Here is a 14,551-nt window from a genome sequence, read left to right as displayed (position 1 = left end):
AGGAAATATAATTAATTGCAAACAATTAATAATATTCAATTGGCTGCCTTCTTAACCATATAACCATTTACGGAGCAGAAACAGGCTATGTTGGCCTTTCGAGTCCGCATCGGTTCACTGATTTTGTGCGCCCTCTTCAGGCATTGGTCCCGGTAGATCAAAATTCAATTATCAAGTTATAAAGTGCAATATTACACAAAGTTCACTTCATTCAGACATAAAACAGAGATACATTAGCAGAAAGTTAAATGAAGTGCTTCTTTCAGTCAAAAGAGAATTCCCTGAAGCCCCCAAACCCAGCCCTTGCCCACAAGCAGCCAGCCGCCACCCCCACCCCACCCCCTCCCCCCCCAATCCAGCCCAAATCATCAAATGCAGTCGCCTTGTTTAAAAAAGGTAATGGGGAGAATCCTGGGAATTATAGACCAGTATAGGATCTATGAGCATTTGGAGAAGTACAAACTACTCAAGGACAAAAAGACCATTGATTTTTCAATTCTTAAATAAATATATCAACCTCCACAGAACACAATCAAACAGATTAAAATTCAGGTTAGAATCATACAAATGATCCAGACCTTGGAAAATCTACTAGGATCAGAAGCACATTCCTTGCACCTCTTCTGCCAGCTGTGTTGGTGTCAGACAAGCAGAGAAGTAAAAGGAAATGTCAGTGAGGTAGAGATTGGTTCTGTCAGCATATCTGTGGAGAATGATGCAGCATTTACAGATGTTGTTGTCCAGGAAGTAGATGAGAAATAAGCGACAGCCAAAAGTAATTTTTCAGCGGAATGGAGATAATGGTTCTGGAAGGGATATCATTACAGTTGCTTCTCTGATTACAGCTGGATTGGTAAGAATGGAACCAGGCAGATATTGTCACATCCAGCTGGAGAATGGTGGAGAAATACAAGATAAAGATCATGTATTCAGCTGAGCCAAGGTTCAGAGAGGTCAAGATGGATCATGAGGGAAACAATACCTTTGTCATGATGGTATAAAAGTTCTCACTTTAAGAACTGTGTTATGGCAAGGCAAAAACAGACAAATTTCAGTGCTATAAAAATGTGGAGAGGTATTGGAAGGACACGCTAGTTTTTTGCAAAGATGGAAAGCATCTGTAAAATTGAGTAAGAGGGAGAATTGGCAGGTGTCGTGAATGAGATGATCTTGAAAAGGGTATGAGAAGAGATAAGAGAGAAAGCGGTGAATTTTTGGCAGCTGGGAGTTGGCTGTAACATTGTTCATCCACATAAGGAAAAAATAGTTTAAGAAATGGTTTGTAGTCAAGAAAAGAAGTTGAAGATTATATTTGCATTCCTGGGTAATCCAAGAACATGTAGTAGATCCTGATGGTGATGTATACAATCCAGTGCCACGTGGCCATGAGTTGAGATGTTATGTTGCAACTTTACAATACTCTGGTTTTGTCACACTTGGAATCGAGTGCAGTGCTAATTTTTTAGGCGCCTGAGCTCACCAAAAATGGCAACAAGGAAGGTGCCCCATGAGTGCTTGGAGTGACCCCGAGGTGCTGGAGCTGCTACCTGAGGTGCCAGAACAGTGCTCCGGTGAGCTCTGGCTATTTTCCTTGGAGTGAAGGAGGCAGAGGGTTTAATTCTGACCTTGGGAGTCTGACCATCCTTTCTATAAACACATGGGATTTCCATAGTTGATTTAGTTTTTCCCTCATCTAAACAAATTCTGGTTAATTTACTACTATAATTTACTCCTGCTGTGATGAGTGGCAGGAGAATCAGGTAGCAGAGTTGAAGGGCATGTGAGAGAAAGTAGGTTACTGGAAAATTGGAGGCTGGGGGTAAGAGACTGGCACTGAAAGCTGGCATAAATTTGTCAGCGATTCTCAACCTTTGTCTTTGACCCCCTTAGGACTCAAGTTTATGTGCTCCCTTCCAGTTTTTGGTTTCTTCCATACTGCTGAAATAAAGGATAATTTTAAAATTATTTATAATCTATTTTCTATCTGTATTTCTCAGAATGTATTCTGTGTCCTGTGGATTACTGGTCAAATCAGAAGAAGGATAAATGCATAATAAATGAGTTGGAATCCTTTCCTTTGAAGAACCATTGAGAATTGCATTAACTTTCTTTCAATATTTGGGATTATGATTTCATTTGCTCTTTTGGTGATGTTTATAAAGTTTGTGAATGCACCCATTGTATGAGCTGACAACTATGAACTTATTTTCTCTTGTTATTTATTCTTCTATTATATGAAATGCTTCTCATACATTTATTGGTACACTTACAGACTAATTTTGTCATTGGGTTTTCCTTGTGTTTCTCATGTATTCTTGTTTAAACCATAATAGTGCCCTGGCCTTTTCAATGACAAAGCCCAACCAAAATATATCAAAAAGCTTTTGGCCTGTGTATCACTTGCCATTACATTCATTCGGATATGTATTTGTATTGGGTGAAAAATGACATCACCACTTTCTGTGGAAGAGCACTCAGTGGTTACATTTGGGAAAATTATTTTAGAATACAGCCAAGGAGCTGAAAAAAAACTTTATTGCTATTTTAATTTACATTAGATTCTTGGTTATTCTTCGGCTTATATTTGCATTTCAAGTTCAGAAATTGCCTAACAATTTCAATTAAGCAAAATTTGTCACATCTTGTCTTTTTTTGTGGTATGGATTTCCTTTATACCAGCACACATATGCACCAAAAGGAAATACATATCTAGTTGGATTAGAAATATTTGCTATTTTGTCCTCTATCTTTGACCTTCTTATTTGCATTTTCTTTCCAAAATGCTATGTTATTTTATTAAGGCCTGAATTGAATGCAAAAGGTGAAATGACATGTTGTACATTGTCAAGAGCAAGCTTTGGCATTCATCCTAAGAGTTCTTTTAAACCTTCACTAGGCTTTTGGCCACCTTGAGAAACAGCTTCTTCTTTGCCTTATGTCAGTTTTTCTACATGTGCCAGTACCACCTCAACAAGGGCCCAGTTGCAGAATCTACTGAGATATCTTAACATGTCCCATGGCTGATTGAAGAATCCTGAGGCCACAAAATTTTGGAGGAGCTGTTTACTTTGAAGGCTACACCATAATACCATTGGAATGATAAGACATTAGTTTGGATGCTGGGACTAGCTAATCAGTACCACTTTTCCAATAAATGAAGGATATCTAAGATAATCAAGTTGATAACATATGTCTATACGATTAATCTGACCAAAAATAAATTAAGAATAGAATATCACTTTCACAGTACATATAAATTAAACTTATTGTTTGCTAAAGTTTATATTAGATTACAATCTTCTTTTACTTTTCAGCAATCTTGAATTTAAAAGAAATAATGTTTTTGTGGACTGTGAATTCTGTTCTTATGAACATCGATAATCTTGAATATATGAAGCAAATATTGTGTTTATTGTCAAAAGTAACTGCAAGCATGTGATTACCATGAGAAAGATATCTGATTGTGGTAAGTCATAGGATAAAACTAATGAAGTAAACAATGAGCAATGTTGTTTGTGTTTTGATATTTTTGGGAACTGGAAATATAATGTAATGAACTTTCAAACAAATTAGCAAGATCATGGGTAAAATAACATAAATGAGAGGAGCATGAGCAGTTATCTGATTGTGGTAATATTTTTAGTGGTTAAAGCCCTTTTCATAAGTCTCTTGCTCAATATAGTTCACAAATTGTAATTTCTCCTACCCTGAGAAAGATTAAAATCTGCATCTGAAGAATATTTATCATTATCCAACTTTAGAGTTTGCCTTTATCTGTTTTCTTTACTTCAGACCATATAGTCCATTCCCCAAGTGGTATCAGTATCTTAATTAAAATGTATATGAACTATTCACTATTTACTGTACAATTATATAACTCAAATGCATAAAAATTAGGATCCTTATGTTTTGATATAGATATTGACGTCACAAAATTCACCTCATGGTATGGATTTCCGAGGTGTTATTGATACCAAATGAATTGAAGCAAATGACATCACTGATTTGTGGCCAACTATGATATTGGTGTATCTTCAAGCTGCAGTGAGCATACCCTCTTAACTTTTCCACATTAACAAGTCATCAACAAGAAAAAATTGATCTTTAGAAAGATTAATTATTACTTGTAAGTTAGTTGCTGATGTATATCAACTGGCAATGCAATCCTTTAAGCGTTTGCTGTTTTCTGAAGTCCTCTAAAGTTGTTGAAATTCACAGAGCAGGGATGTGTCAGGTGCTGTCTACTTTTCTCTGTTTCAAGGTTTCTCCACATTCAGTTTCTCCAAGGCATGGTGCAGAGTAGGTTGAAGGGCAGAGACCACACGCAGAAGGAGAAGGTGCTGCAAAGGAAGAAGAGGTTGTAGGTGCTTGGAGAACAATTCCATTGGGATCACAGTAAGGAACAGAATGTGGGCTATCTGTGTTTAGCAAAGATGTTGGTATCAAGATCTGCTCCAGAGCACTGCAGCTAGCAGAGAGCTAGAGAACATCACATAAAATAAGAAAGAAAAGCAAAATACTGTAAAACTCAGCAAGTCAGGCAGCATCTGTGATGAGATAAACAATCAATCTATCAGATCTACAACCTTTAATCAGAACTGTGAAAGAAGAACATGTAGGTTTTTAGCAGGAAAAAAAGGTGGGGGATGGATGTATGGAATAAGGTGATTGAGATAGGATGAGTCAAAATGATGAGCCCATTAAGGTGAAATGAGGTTACTTCACAAGGACTGAAGGGTTCCTCTTTTTAACCCATAGACCTTGTTCATCACTGTTTGAGGATGTCACATGACAAAACTGAAAATTTGTGGGTGACCATAATGAATGCAGTTAAAGTCCAGGACCCTCCCAGTAGTGATAATACTTTTGCTCTGGGGAACCACTATATTGTCTACATTAGAGCCACTACAACAAAGCCAAAGGGAGGCTCTATCTATTGATTAAATGCCTCTTGAACTCTGGTGCACAACTCATGCATACATGGACATTGCACTGACATTAATTACCATTCTGTTATATAAGATGGCATAACACTGGCGCTGGGTTTGTTACTCGTACAATCTTGTCATCTGCTATCAGCAATGAAGCAGGAGGAGGTTGTAGAAGAAGAAAAATAGATGAGATGAGAGTTTATAATCAGACACACAAGCACAGTCTACAGATGCATTGAAATTCTTATTTGCTGCAGCCACACCGGAATATCAGATTCATCAACTACAGAAGTATAAAAATATTACCACAATATCCCAAGACACAAAAACAGACAATAAATATGAAAGGACGGAGAAATAAATATTTACATTAGGTCAAGAAATAAAGTGACATTTCAGTGCTGCAGACATATTTTGGTGGTCCTGGAGTAGTGTATAGTTGGAGTTGGATAGAATAGGGAGTCTCAAGATCCAGATAACTTGGAAAAATATCTGTTCTTGAACCTAGAGATGTTGGACTTCAGACTTCTGTACCTTCTGCCTGAAGGTAGCACCGAAAAGAGACTGTGGTCAAGGTGATGAGTATTCTGCCTTCTTGAGGTAGTGATATTTTCAATAGATTGGAGGTTGGTGCCCATAGGAGTCTTGACTATGTTTGTCATATTCTGTGGCCTTTGACATTCCCAGATATCCACTTTTTGGCTTAGATGGCCAACTAATTCATCCAACTGCAATTACTCCCCTTTTAACAAAAGTCCTACACTTTCCCATTGCTCTCTATCTCTGTGACTTCTTGATTATGATATGATAGCAAATTCCATCACATTATTAATGTTCTAAGCACGCAAAATTACATTGATTAAAGTTACTGCATTTATGTCTGCCTTAGTATTGCTGTGCAGTACTACTCAAGTTACTGCACTTTGCATTATAAGGGAGGAAATGAGTTGATGAAGGAGCTCAGGCCCAGAACCCTGCATTCTCCATAAAAAGCAAGACCCAAATGTGCTCAGCCGCCCACAAAGTATCCATAGGGTAACCCAATGTTTCACCACCTTTCAGGGCCCTTCATCACCTCAATAAATTATTCTCACGGGCAAAACAGATGGCTATTCATGCTGTGGAGTGAGGAGAAGGCTAAATGATGAAAAATGACAACTACAGATTTCAAAGATGATTAAAAGGTGATCAAGCCTGGGTCTCTTAAACCTGCATCAAAGAAGCAATTGAACATAGCTGAGTTATCACCAACATATGTGAAACCAAATATCCCAAACATTATGGTCCCCTGAAATGAGGGGACTATGTTTAAAAAGTGCTGTCATTTCTACACTGTCAAAACAAAACATATACAAATGACCTTGAATAAAATTTGGAATGTGCACTTTAATCACGTGAATTGTTTGATTACAAATTTAAAACTGGAACACAGGGTCAAATAAAGGAAAAAGAGTGTATTTGTCCCAAACATTATGGAAGGCAATTGAGGTTTTTTTAGGTAATGTAGTTTGTCTGGATTAAGGCTGCAGCAGACTGGCAGTTGAATGGTGGAGTATTGACAGCCACCCACTGAAACTCTAGTCATGATTCATTTATCGTAAAAACACCAAAATGCTGTAGGAACTCAGCTTGTTTATTCAACATCTATATATTGCCAACATTTCAGGCCTGAGCCCTTCAAGGAAAAATCAGAAAAGGCAAGAAGTAGGATATCTCAGAATTCAAAAAAATGGGGGAGGAATCTAGACCAATAAAAGGAGTTAAGTGGATGTCATAAGGGACTAGGTAGAATTTATCATCTGTGTGAAAAGGAGACAGGGAATGGAGAGAAGATGGGGCAAGCAAGGGGTGGGATGCGGGGTTTAATGAAAGGCAGAGAAATCAATATTAATGCCATCCAGTTGGAGGGCGTCCAGTGGGAAGATGAGATGGTGTTCCTTCAATTTACAGGTGGTCTCAGTCTAGCAGTACACGAGACCTGGTCAGACATATTTGCAAGGGAATGGGATGGAGAATTGAAATGGGTGGCCACTGGGAGACAGAGCCGAGGTGCTCAACAAAGCGATCTCCCAGTCTACGCTCAGTCTCTCCGATGTAACGGAGACCACAGCGGAAGTAGATGACCCCTGCAGATTCTCAAGTGAATTGTTGCTTCACTTGGAAGGATTGGGGCTCCAAATGGTGCTGAGGAAGGAGGTGTGGGTGCAAGTGGAGCATCTCCTGCAGTCACAGTTGGTCTGAAGATGACGATTGGTGGGGAGGGAGGAGTGGACAAGGGAGTCACCGAGGGAGCAATCCCGGCTGGTGGGGTGGTAGGTGAGGAAAAGAGGGATCCTGTCCTTGTTGCATGTGGGGTGGAAGGAACCAGGCAGATGTGTGGGTAATGGAGGATATGTGGATGAGCACCAAGTTGATGGTGGTAGAGGGAAAACCATGTCCTCTTCAAACCACATGGCTTTCCCTCTACCACCATCCATATCTCAAATAATCTGGCATGTAAGTCCTCATCCTGGATGCAGATAGAGGAAATGAGAGAACAGAATGAAATCCTTGCAGGGGACAGGGTGGGAAGAGGTGTAGTCAAGGTAGCTGTGGGAGTTGGTGGGTTTATAGAGGATCTCTGTCGATAGTTTGTCTCCTGAGATGGAGACAGAGAGAGCGAAGAAAGGGAGAGTGTTGCGAGAGATGGACCAAGTGAATTTGAGGTTGGGATGGAAGTTGGCAGCAAAGTGAATAAAGTCAACGAGCTCATCATGGACATTGAGGGGCATTGCCTGTGTAGGCTTGTAGCATGATTTGCTCCATATAACCAACAAACTACCCCCTTGCTTCCCACAGACATAAAAAATTCTTCTGACATCCAATTAACACCTTTTGTTGGTCTGGATTCCTCCCCCATTGTTTGAATTCTGAGACTTTCTGGTATATCCTGCCTCTACCTTTTCTGATATTTCCTTGAAGAAGGGCTCAGGCCCAAAATGAATGTATCTTTGTCTCCTAGAGATGCTGAATAGACCAGCTGAGTTCCTCCAGCATTTTGGTGTGTTATCTACAATCACAGTGTCTGCAGCCTTATCATGTTTCTCTCATGATTAATTTATTGGCTGTCTTTAACAAGATCATGTTGGGGGCTGCTCCTTCAATAGGTTCTTCAAAATAAATGAAACTTATAATAGCACCTATGATGGCCAAACAGTGCCTTGGGTAATCATCAAAAAAGATCATTTGAATCTTTCATGGTCCCAAACCACAAATTGCATTGTGAAGGAAGCATGTCAGCACCTTTACTTTCTCAGGAGTTTGTGGAGATTTGGCTTGACATTGGAAACTCTGGCAAATTTTACAGATGTATGGTGCAAAGTGTGCTGACTGGCTACATCACCGTCTGGTATGGGGAAACCAATGCCTCTGAGCTCAAATCCATGCAAAAGTTAGTGGACACAACCCAGGGCATCATAGGTAAAACCCTGTTACCATCGAGATCATCTACAGGAAATGTTGCCCTTGGAGAGCAGCAGCTATCATCAAGGATCCACATTACCTAGCATGCGCTCTGATCTCACTGCTACCATCAGGAAAGAGGTATCGGTGCCACTCGGTTTAGCACAGCTGTTATCCCTCCACTATCAGACTCCTCAACAAAAACTCAATCAGGGACACTGAAGGATTCTTACGTTTGCACTTAATTGATTTTCTCTCTCTCTCTGTTGCAGAGTCAGTTTGTTTATATTTCTTTATTTGTTTACGTGCTCATTGAGTCAGTTCCTTTTGCACTGCCATTAAGTGGTAATTCTGCCTTGTTTGCAGGAAAAAGAATCTGATCTGAAACTGGAAGCTTTCCTGTTCATTTATACAGCACAAATTACTCTCTAATCTACCCTACATCCTCGTGTATTGTCGACACTGTGTAATTGTGAACCTCCCCTGTTTTTGGCCCAAAAATTGGCTGCTTTTATATTATCCATGTATAAGTCAACCTCCCTATTTTTGGCCCTGACCACGAACTCATCCAAGCTCCTGAAGCCTCGACAGCGGACCCTCATTTCGCCCACCTGCCCATACAAGCTCCTGATGCCCTGGCTGCCTGCCCTCCAGAGCAACCGATATCTCGGCCACCCACCCCTCTGAACTCCCAGCTGTGGACCCTTGCCCCAGCTGCTTACCCATCCAAGCTCTCAACTGCGGATTCTCACCCCGGCTACCCGCCCATCCGAACCCCTGATGCCCCGCTCACCTGAGCTCCTGACTGCGAATCCTCACCATGGCCACCTGCTCATCCAAATTCCCAAAGCTCCACCCACCAACGAATCTGAACTCCCAATTGCAGATCCTTGCCCTGGTTGCCCTCCCATCTGAACTCCCGTTGCCTTGGCCATCCGCCCATGTGAACTCCTGATGCCCCGGTCGCGGACTTACCACCCAGTTCTAGCCATCCGAGCACTCAATGCCTTGAATGACACAGGTACCTCATGAGATCAAAAGTTTGACCCATCTAAAAGTTGTCCCTCTTCCCTTTTGGCACCGAAAAAGTGGAGCAAAAAATTTGACGATTACACAAGTATATATGATAATTACTTGCACATATATTCCCTTTAAATACAGAGAGCTGATCCCATGAAATGTTACTAATATCTGGATTTTGGGACAGTTCCAGGAAGACACTCAAGAATAGAGCACCTAAAATTCTTTGTGTTCATTTGATTACAAACTGCTTTATGGGCCTTGTTCGAGCCTATTAATTGTTGCTCTAGTGCCACCTTGTGTTTGTGTATTCCACCAAAATCACTGGCATAGTGAAGAAATAAATAGAAACAGAAAAGTACAGCATGGGGTCTTTGGCCCACAAAGTCTGCACCTAGATGATTTTAAAATTAACTAATCCCGTCTATCTGCACATGGCCCATATCCTTTTATTCCCTGCCTGTTTGCTGGTCTATCTAAATATAGTACCTACCTATTAAATGTTGTAATTTTATTTGCAGCCAAAATATTGGTGGAGAGAAAAAAATCAAGTTTATTGTCATCTGATTGTACAAGCACAACCTGATGAGACAGCATTCTCTGGTCCTTGATGCAAAACGTGCAGACCCATAACCAGACATAACACATGCAGACAAATAATGCACATGCAGGACAAGTATTATATCTATAAAAATAAGTATTCTTTTGCACAAATGAAAGTCTTGGATAGCAGTTCCTTTGCTCATTCATCATTCTCATGGCCTGTGGGAAGAAGCTGATCCTCAGCCTGGTGGCGCTGACTCTGATACTCCTGTATCTCTTCCCCGATGGGAGCAGCTGAAAGATGCTGTGTGCAAGGTGGAAGGGGTCCTCAACGATTTTGCACACCCTCTTCAGACAATGATCCTGGTAGATCATATTGATGTTGGGGGTGGGGGGGGGTGGTGGTGGTGAGACTCCAGTGATCCTCTCTGCCACTCTTATGGTCCTGTGGATTGATCCATTTCTCTGCAGCAACCTTACCACACTGTGATGCAGCCGGCTAGGATACTCTCGATAGAGCTCCTACAGAAGGTTGACATAATGGTGGCCAGTAGCCTTGCCCGATTCAGTCTTCTCAGGAAGTGCAGCTGCCATTGAGCTTTTCTCACAAGTGAGAAGATGTTGAGTGTCCACTATAGGTCACTAGTTCAATGAACTCCAATGAACTTCGTGTTCTGCACTCTCTCTACTACAGAGTTGTTGATGTGTAGTGGAGGGTTGTTGTTCCTGGTTCTCATGAATTCCATGATTATCTCCAGATTCTTTTATCCACGTTGAGACTTAGGTTGTTACTCTTGCACCATTTTACGAGATTTTCCACCTCTTCTCTGTAGTGCAACTCATCGTTGTTGCTGCTGAGGCCATCTACTGTTGGAGCCTGATCTGGTGATGCAGTTGTGGGCCAGTAGCATGAACAGGAGAAGGCTGAGCACGCAGCCCTGCTGTGCGCCAGTGCTCAGCATGATGGTTCTTGATATTCTGCTACCAACCTAGACAGACTGTGGTCTTTCCATTAGGAAGTCCAGGATCCAATTATGGAGAGGGGTGTTGAGTTCCAGCGAGGACAGCTTCTCCACCAGCCTCTGGGGAATAATCATATTAAATGCCGAGCTGAAGTCAATGAACAGACGCGTTGTTCTCCAGGTGGGCCAGGACGGAATGAAGTGACAAGGCTATAGCATCAACTGTAGAATGGTTTCTTCTATAGGCAAATTGAAATGGAACCAGTGTCTCTGGGAGACACCAGACACTCAAAGCATTTCACAGGGCAGTAGTCATTGAAGCTTGTTATTGTCGCTCTCTTAGGTACCAGAATGATGGTGGCTGTCTTGAACCCTGCGGGAATGATGGACTGCTGCTGTGAACTGTTGAAGATGTCCATGAAAACCTCCATCAATTGGTCTGCATAGTCCTTCAGTACTCAACCAGGTACGTGGCTTGGTCCCTCCGCCTTGTGTGGGTTCACCTTGGGCAGGGTTCTCCTCACCTGGACTGCGACTATGCTGGGGGCCAGTTCATCAGGGGAACATGGAACTTCCTTTGGCATTATCCTGTTCTCATCAAACTGTACAGAGAAGGTATTCAGCTTGTATGGAAGGGAGGCATCGTTGTCCTAATGATCCCTTGCCACATGTCCCTCGTGTCGCCGGTATCGCACAGCTATCTGTGGATCTTCTGTTCATGCCCACACTTGGCCTTCTGGATTGCATAGGAGAGTTCAGCCCTAATGCTGTTCTATCCCCTGTCCTGCAGCATCACAAGGTCTGAGAAGGGCCTGGACCTCTGCATCCATCCATGGTTTCTGGTTAGCTCTGGTTGTGAAGCAGTTGATCTCAGAGTCATCCTCGATGCACTTGTTGATGTAGCCAGTCACTGAGCTCCTGTACTCCTCTATGTTTACATGACTGTTGTAGATGGCCACCTCCCTGGAACAGCTTCAGTCTGTGGTCTCAAAACACTCTATGTGCATCTCCACCCCCGGTCACGTCCTGATCTCCCTGCAAACTGACTTAGTTTGCTTTGCCAGTAGTCTCTATGCTGGGGTTAGCAGGAAAGGTATGTGATCTGAGTAACCACGGTGGGTGAGAGGTACAGCCTTGATGCACCAGGGGTATTGGTGTACACCCGATCCAGGGTGTGGTCTCCTCTAGTGGTGAAGTTCACATGATGTTGAAAGCGTGACAAGACCTTTTTCAGGTTGCCGTGATTGAAGTCACCAGCAACCATCATGGCACCATCAGGGTGTGAAGTCTGGGCTTCACAGATGGCACCAGAAAGCTCCTTCATGCTTAAAATGTTGGATGGAATGGTAATCAAACAATAGTTGATATTTTGTCCTGAATGATATTAAAATTCGTAAGTATTTTGTCACAATCCTAACATGTCTTGTAGTGTTTAAAAAGGCTTTGGAGAAGCAGAACTTGAGCTATTTGCCAGAGTATATCCATTCTCTGATTCACTTATATAGCCAATTAAGTTACTTTTCTAGTAACCTCCCAAGATGTTCAGAGTAGGGATTTGATAATGGTATTATTATCATGTAGAAATTGATGCTCTCTTGTTGGATATAGTGGTTCTCTGGCATGCGGATGGATGTTACTTCTTCCTTATTTTTTTGTATACTTGTCATTTACACTCCCTGGAACATCACAGGGAAAACCCTCCACACCACTGAGAATATCTACAGGAACACTGCCATCAGAATGCAGCAGCAATCATCAAGGATCCACACCACCCAGCACACACTCTGTTTTTAAAAAAATGTAGACATACAGCATGGTAACAGGTCATTTCAGCCCTCTAGTCCATGCTGCCCAATTTACACCCAATTAACCTACATCCCCAGTATGTTTCGAACAGTGGAAGGAAAATGGAGCCCCCAGGGAAAATCCATGTAGACACGGGGAAAATGTACAAATTCCTTACAGACAGTGCGAGATTCAAATCCCGGTCCCGATCACTGGCGCTGTAAAGGCGTTGCACTAATTGCCACACCAACTGTGCTGTTCTCGCCACCATCAGAAAAAAAGTATAGGTGCCACAAGATTCTTACCGCCAGATTTAGGAAGAGCTGCTACCCCTCTACCATCAGACTCCTCAACAACAAACTCAATCAGGAACTTATTTAAGAACTCTTATTTTTGCATTTTATTGATTATTTTTTTCTTTCTGTATTGCACAGTTTGTTTGCATTTCTTTGCTTGTTTACATGTGTACATTGTATACAGGTTCTTTTTTTGCACTACCTGCTGGAAAAAGAATCTTAGGTTTGTATGTGATGTCATGAATATACTCTGCCAAAAAATCTGAAATCTGGTTTAACTTGGTACCATAATTTGTCATCTGTGGCCAAAACAGCCCAGGAATGCTTTCATTGACAAACCGTAACATAAATCTCAAGATTACAGAGATGAAACTTTTTCTGAATGTAGGAAGTTATCATTACCCCACATAATTAATAATGTGAAAGGATGATTGTTTTATTAGTGGAGGGAGGATGACAGTGGTAATCAGCAAAGACTCAAGATGTCTATGTAATATACTTAATAGTGAGCAACCCACTTTCCAACTCAAACAACTCATGTTGTTTCTTTTTTTTAGTCCACTATTTCACAGGGGTACAGCCATAGAGTGTGAATCATCTAGGTGTTGCTGGGACTTCAAGAACTGAGTTACAGAGAAGGATTAAATAGGTTAGGACTTTATTTCCTAGAGCATAGAAGAACGAGGGAAGATTTGATAGAGGAATACAAAATTATGAGTATAGAAAAAAATAAATGGAAGCAGGCTTTTTCCACTGAGGTTAGGTGAGATACAAATTATGGGTTAAGAGTGAAAGTGGAGAAGTTTAGGGGAACATTAGGGGGAACTTCTTCACACAGAGAATAGTGGGAGTGTGGAATAAGCTGCCAGCTGAATTGGTGAATGCAGGCTCAATTTTAAGAAAAAATTGGGCAGGTGCATGGATGGGAGGGCAATGGACTGGGTGCATGTCAGTGGGACTAGGCAAAATAATAGTTTGGCACAGACAAGAAGGGCCTATTTTCTGTGCTGTAATGTAAACATATAAACTTGCTACGTGGCCTTAGGGATTAAAGATCGAAGCGACCTGGTTTGTTTTGGGAACGTTCGTTTAGAAATCAGCCTTTTAAACATAAAGAAAATGTGAAGATATCAAAACTGTCGCTGAGAAAATCTAAGATGTCACCAGTCGTTGGAGCAAAAGTAAAAATGCAATACTGGAGAAACTCAGTAGGTTAAATAGTTTACTTTATAAACCAAAGATGAAGATACATGACCAAAGCATCGGGTATGATGAAGTCAACTGGAGCAGAGATTGAGATAATGTCTGGCTACTGTTAATTCTCCGAACAGTTCATTGGAAGTAAACAATTGCACAAAGTTAATTGTTTAGTTCACGCTCAAAGGTATTTTAATTATATTTTTCTATCAGGGGAAATTATGATTCGTTTGGAACAGTTTTGTAATCGTTAATTAATTTTGTTAAAAGATAAATGTTTTGTTTACAGGCCAGGTACTGGAAGATTTCCTTCAAATCCTGTGTTGCTTTGTTTCCAAACGAAAATCTAGTTTTCAGGTTTGCGGACATCACTTTC

The 14,551-nt window shown here is 41.2% G+C and overlaps 1 protein-coding gene across 1 annotated transcript in view; it reads left to right on the top strand.

Annotated features, from left to right (window-relative positions):
• gmps (guanine monophosphate synthase) overlaps positions 1-4,012 on the top strand; it is a 59,173-nt gene extending 55,161 nt beyond the window's left edge. The window contains exons 18-19 of the transcript XR_011344192.1: positions 3,315-3,466; positions 3,919-4,012. The gene's annotated coding sequence lies outside the window, so the exon portion shown is untranslated. The remainder of the gene's footprint in view (positions 1-3,314; positions 3,467-3,918) is intronic.
• Positions 4,013-14,551: the final 10,539 nt, after the last annotated feature.

This window comes from Narcine bancroftii, chromosome 9 (genome assembly GCF_036971445.1).
Source record: "Narcine bancroftii isolate sNarBan1 chromosome 9, sNarBan1.hap1, whole genome shotgun sequence".
In the NCBI taxonomy this organism is placed as follows: domain Eukaryota; kingdom Metazoa; phylum Chordata; class Chondrichthyes; order Torpediniformes; family Narcinidae; genus Narcine; species Narcine bancroftii.
This window is presented reverse-complemented; position numbering and strand designations above follow the sequence as displayed.